The sequence below is a fragment of the Cupressus sempervirens genome, chromosome 11, assembly GCF_028749045.1.
Source record: "Cupressus sempervirens isolate cs-2001-9-10 chromosome 11, ASM2874904v1, whole genome shotgun sequence".
NCBI classification, from domain to species: Eukaryota; Viridiplantae; Streptophyta; class Pinopsida; order Cupressales; family Cupressaceae; genus Cupressus; species Cupressus sempervirens.
This window is the reverse complement of record NC_143128.1, coordinates 302,926,517-302,933,401: the sequence shown is the minus strand read 5'-3', so window position 1 is coordinate 302,933,401 and position 6,885 is coordinate 302,926,517.

Here is a 6,885-nt window from a genome sequence, read left to right as displayed (position 1 = left end):
AGAAACTATTGATACGCCATCTTCCAAGGGTGATAAGCCTAAGAAAGAAAAGGTCAAATGTGCCTATTGTAAAAGACCTGGTCATAATGAACATAAATGTTTGCAAAAACAACTTGATCACTTGACATACATTCTTGAGAAGAATAATATCAGTGTTCCTAAGTCTATCAAACAAAGTTCTAATGAAGGGTCTAACAAAGAAAAGGAAAACAACAAGGGGAAACGAAAGGGCAAGGCCCTTTTTGCAGTTGCTTCCTAACCATCCACTTGGGTTCTTGATTCGGGTGCTTCACACCACATAGCTTCATCTAAGGAAGAACTTGCATCCTTGGAGCCGTGTACTATGTCTTCTATTTTGATGGGTGATAATACTCTTGTTGAGGTGTGTGGGAGAGGGTCTGTTGATGTGGGGGATAGAACATTCCATGATGTTCCTTGTGTACCCTCATTGTCAACTAATCTCCTATTGGTACACTAGATCACTCACACAGGTTTGGGCAAGCAGGTTGAGTTCACCCCTAATTCAGTGGAGATATGTGAGTTGTACAATGATTCTACAATTGCAGTTGGAAGAGCAGATCATCAGTCACGACTCTATATGTTTTCTCACTTTGTTCCTAATCCTCCTTTGACTATTTCACTCACTCACTCTAATGATGTGAGCAGATTATGGCATGAGCAGTTTGGCCATCTTAACTTCCACTACTTGCATCAGCTTAACTAGCAGAGCATGGGCACAGGGTTGCCTTCTACTTTGACATTAGAGTCACTTGGAATACATGATAGATCTTCTAATGGGTCAGATTCACTTGAGCATTCTTCTACCTCCACTTCTGATGTAGAAAGTGATTCAAAGGACTCACCTCCTTCCTCTCCTAGTCATCATTTATAGGTTGATGATTCTCCTCTAGATTCTCCATCTTCTGGTACACTTTGGGCTAGATAGACCTTGCAGTTTGCAGGTGATTGGGTTGGGGATCCATCAGACACCAAGCAGACTCGTTCACAATTCCAAGATACTCTACATATCTTCATTGCTCTATCTCAAATCCACATTCATTTCATGAGGCTTCTGGTATTTTTGAGTGGGATATAGCTATGCAGGAAGAGTATAGTTCCTTGATGAGGAATTACACTTGGGATCTTGTTCCTTTTCCTAAGGGAAGAAAACTTGTTCGATGTAAGTGGATCTACCAGACAAAATTTGCAAGCTTTGCTGGAGGTACGGGATGCTTCATCTTTTGGGGGGGCCTCTTCCTCTCACTTGGAGTCCTAATTTTCTTTGGGGAGTCTCTTTTCTCTCTCTTTTGGGGGAATTTTATGTACATGGGTACCTCATCAGGCTTGACTTGTTGGGACCCATTTCTACATCCACCTAAGCTTCGCTTATGGGGGGGTGTTAGTGTAGTTTTTTGTTTTTCTTATTTTGCTACACTTTTAATAATCTCGCTTAGGTTAATAAAGCATGTCTTATTAGGTGAATGGTTGTGAAGTGTCACCTTCCTACATGTGAGCATCCATTAGCTATCTTGGGAAGATACTTTGCTATCTTTAGTCTGATAGATGGTTGCTCCTCATTGGTTGGTGTTCCCACCTCCTCCCTCTTCTTAGCCTATATAAGCATGCTACCTAGCTTGTATTTGCATCTCTTGTTTTTGCATCCTCTTAATGCTATTTTGCTTCCAAAATTTGCATTACTCTCTTGGAGACTAACTCTATGATGCTATTTTGATTTTGTATCGTTTGGATTCATAGTTTAGATATTTACTCTTTGCACTAGTTTTCTGGGTTATTAATCTTATCAGATTCTAACATTTTTTTTGTTGGAATAGAAATTTATTTTGAAAAATGTGGTAGGAGATGAAAACTATCAATTTGAATAAGTTGAAATTTGAATCATTATAAAAGAGAAAATATAGGTCTAAATCCAATTTTTATCTTTGATTGTTCTAGCTACATATGTTTCCTATAACATAATATGAGATCAAAGGGTAGTAAGTTTATTTTCATGTAGTTTTATGGTGGGATCTAGACCCCTAGTTTTTATCATTTTTTCAACTACTAAAAGTTATCTTTACAAAATAGGAAAATATATTATTTCTTATTTCAAATAATTATTAAAAATTATAATCCTAAACTTCATCCATTTCTAACCATTTAATTAGTTTACTTCATTTTCAAATTCTAAATGATAATACCATTTTTATGTCACTAAAGGTGAACAAAATTACTTTTGTTAGCCTTCTCCTTTGTAAAAAGGTGACACAGGTTTGTTCTTTTAACTTGTATTATGCAACATTGACAATATTGACAACTTTTTTAGAAAAAAAATTTCAACTGTCAACATCCTTATAAAAATCTAAGGCCCTAGACTCCACTTAGGATCTTAGAAAGGTTAAGACAACATTTTAACCTATATTAATCCTCCTATACTATTTGACTCCATCCTAACTAAAAAGTTGTCCAAAAATGGCTAAGGTAGGCAACTAGGTTTATAACACACCTATTGTCACCTTGCCTTACAAATAGGATGTTATTTTTAATATTTGATTCAAGATCCAACTACTACCCTAACCATTTATCTTTGATTCAATAAATATGGAGATGAAGATCAAGATAGATACATGAATATATGTGTGTGTATATATATGTATATATATGTATATATACATACATATATACATATATACATATATATATATATATATGTATATATATATGTATACACACACACACACACACATATATATACATATATATATACATACATATATATATATATGTATATATATATATACATACATACATATATATGTGTATGTATGTATGTATGTATGTATATTTATATATACATATATACATACATACATATATATATATATATATATATATATATATATATATATATATATATATATATATAGAGAGAGAGAGAGAGAGAGAGAGAGAGGTTTTTCACATAGTACATATGCACTATATGAAAATACAGAAAAGCTGTTATAAGGAAAGTTTGGGTCCCTACTGACCCATATTTTCTTTTTTGTCTATTGTTTGTTCTGTTGTTGTAACAGAAAACAAGGGTTTTATGCTATATGAAGCTAGGAAACACAAGATTCATTCATTTGATATACTGTTTGAAGGCTTTTTTAGCACTGTTTCTATAGGAAAGGTTAGTGGAGTCCTTTATAAATATTGTTTTTTTACTATACACACAAATTTCATTATAATTTGAGAATTTGTTTAATATATAGTTGTATCATCTTAAAATGGAAGAACTTCCATGATAACATAGTTTAGCCCTTTAAGTAAGTGGTCTTGGGTCATGTAAAGACCGTTGAATAGGTGTTTGTACTGATCTAGCTATTTCGCCCTATTCTGCTTCTCTCCACGTATTTCTAGCCTCTTTTTGAAAACTTTCCTTGATGAACTAAAGACTTTAACTTTTTGAGTCAATGATAACCTAAAGGGTCAAGGTCTATCTTGATCCTGACCTAGCTCAAGGAAACTATTGACCCTAACCTAAGGTAGAGTCGACTTGTAAACTGACCCTAGGTCCAAATTTCATTTTTTGGAGGGTTCAAGAAATCAAGCTTCAAATTTTTTTATTGTCCTACTTTCAAGTCGACTATTTCAAAATTTAGAATGGTAAACTCATAAATTGCATTTAATCTAGGTCTAGTTCTAGGGGGTTAATCTTAGTTAGGATTTAATTCTCCAATGTCAGCCTCCCTAGAAGTTGGTGCCCTAGATCACTATATAAGAAAGTTTTCTTCTCAATTTGGGACAATCCATGGACTATGGACTTTTGACATCTATCTATTATCTACTTTTCATCAGGAGACATTATATGAGATGATTCATTGTCAAGAATTCAAGCATTCAAGCATTCCAATATTCAAGCATCCAATTCATCATGGAGATCCATTATTGGCAATTGAAGGACTCAATCTCTATGGAGCCCTCGTGTTGAAGATTTCTCCATTCACATTCATCCAAGCCTATTCTTATGCCAAGATCTATTCAGTATTGGCATTGCAGATATAATCTAATTGACTTGAGAAATCTTACATAATACTACATTCATTCGGAGCATCCATACTTTCAGATTCAAGGATTAAAATCCTTTACAAGGATTTCAAAATAAGAAAAGTGAGTAGTTCCATTTGCCTTGTGTGTATATATTGCAATTTCAATTACATTTCAAGGTTAATTTCAAACTAGAGTTTGACCAAGTAAAACCCCCCATCCAAACAAAAAACCCATTTTTCTTGCAAGTATAGGTATAGGATAGCAAGTTGAAATTCATATTTGGATACTCTTTTCAATGAACTTCCAAGATCTGCGAACATAATTTTCATCAAAATAGTGCAAATCAAGGTCAACTTTTTGGGGTAATATTATGCCTCATTATCTGATTCAAGGTCAACCTACTCTTACAAGGACAATAAATTTTCTCAATTTTCTCTATCTTGACATTTCTAGTCTAGGGGAGGTCACAAAAATTTTTAGAACTATGGACAGACATCAAAAATCATCATTTGCTAGATTTTCCCTACTTTGAGGTTAGTACTTGTCTTCTATGCATTCAAGATTTCAAATACATACTTTCTATTGTAGATTATAGGATTTTCTCATTTTGTCATATTCTTCATCATTTGATTCATTTGTGCATTGATCACTTTGTTGTGACTGATCAATTTGGGTCTTTTTTTTTGGCAATTTGGGTTAAGGACAAGTCCTGTATTCTCCCTCACATATCTTACCCCTATTCACATTTATCCATATTTCTTTCTATTCATTTTTTTGAACCCTACACACTTACCCTCTTTTGTTTTGTGGAATTAGATGCCCTATTATCTTTTGTGGTGATTTCCTTTTATATTATCTTGTTGGTGTTAGATTTTTCTTTTATGTTAAACCTTGCATGCTAATTAAATTTCTTGCATTTATATTTCACATATACAAAAATATTGCAAATTCTCTTTCAAAATTCAAAAATATTCATGCTTTATGTTTTCTTAGGTTATTTAATTTTCATTGCATTGGTTTATGAGCTTTACTACTTCTAGTCCTAACTATAATATTATGGTTAGATGAAGTCATATACTTATAGTTACCTTTTATCCTGAGTCTTCCTCTCCTTTCCTTAGGGTTCTCGATGATAATTTGATTAATTGTGATTTCAATTCTATTATGGAGAAAAAAATTTCTCACTCATCTCATGATGAGGATGATGCTTTAAGAGATCCTCCTAAAAAAGTCCAAAAAATTTCATCTGAACTTGATAAAATGGGTAATTGGCATGGTATTACTCACCTTGTGCATTCAAATGTTAAACCTTTATCTCAATAAGCTCAAGATGTAGGGTTGATTCCTTCTATCACTAGTCTTCAACCTTCTTTTGTTCCTTTACCGAGTGTTTCTACTTATAATCCTTCTTTGGTGATTGCAATGTTTCCCTCTATTCCTATTAGTGTTCCTCTTGTGTCCCTTCCTATGTCACGCCCTTATTATCGTAATGTTTCTTTTATTAATTCTAGTCCTCTACAAACTATAGTTCTAAGTATTCCTCTAGTTGTGTCTTCCATTCCTATAGCTTCATAGACTTCACCTAGTGTTTCTAATATTTCTATTCCTCCTATTTCGTCTAGTGATTCAATACTTATTGTTTTGGCTTGAGCAAACTGTGTCATCTTCACAACAACAACTTGCATCTTTGACTCAAAAAAAGTTTAGTATTCCTACATGTGTCATGGGAAGTCCTTTATCCTAGGATATCATTCGTACTCTTGTTCCTTAGCAAGTTGATATACCTCATCTTAATAATTACAATGGTAAGGGAGACCCCATTCATCATGTTAAAATATTTCAAATCCTTTGTAGTGATTATGCTCATGACCATAGGATTTTAGCTAAGTTCTTTTCTAGAACCTTTCATGAAAAAGCCTTACAATATTTTTGTTCCTTGACTCCTTATTCTATTGATTCATTTCCACAACTTTCCAATTCTTTTATTTAATAATGTCAAAACAACATTGGCCTACAAGTGTCTTTGATTGATTTCATGCATTGTAAACAAAGTGCTAAGGAATATTGACTAAAATTAGTGGTAGATTTAAGCATTTACATGCTTAGATTTCCTATCATGTTCCTAATATTGATATTCAATATATGTTTATTTCAAATTTGCAAAAGGATATTAGAGATAAGATTCTACTTACTGAATTTACCTCTTTTCAACAACTTTGTGCAATGCTTCATCCTTATCAATTACAAATGAGTCAATTTGAGAGAAACACTCCAATAGCTTCTCTATTGATCAAAGTGATGCTGCTCCTCATCCCAACAAATTTCAAAAATTCAATAATTATGTCTTAATAAAAAAACAAGCAAGTTTAGTTTCTAATCAAGTTCTTGTTGCATCTCACAATCCCACTGTAGAATCCACTTCCTTTTTATAAAATCATATGTTTACTCCTCTTTTTGAATCTTTACATTCTATTCTGAATAGGTTGTTCACTTCAAATATGATTACTTTATCTCCTATTCAACCTCTTTTATGTACTATGATTGCATATAAATCCTTTGACCCTAATAATTTTTGTCAATATCATTGTCAGAATGGTCATGAAACTGAGAAATGTTATTATCTAAAACTTAAGGTTCAAGATTTAATTGAATCTAATGCCTTATCTTTGATAATTTTGATAGTAATGAGAATAAAGTTATTTCTCCTCCTAATCAAAATATTCAAATCTATACAAATCATTTACCTCAACATGATACTAATACCATTGCTTAGCCATCTTCTATGGATATTGTGTATGATTCAAAGATGGATGATCTTAATTTCATTATTAATCAAGTAGAGCATGTTGTTTAATT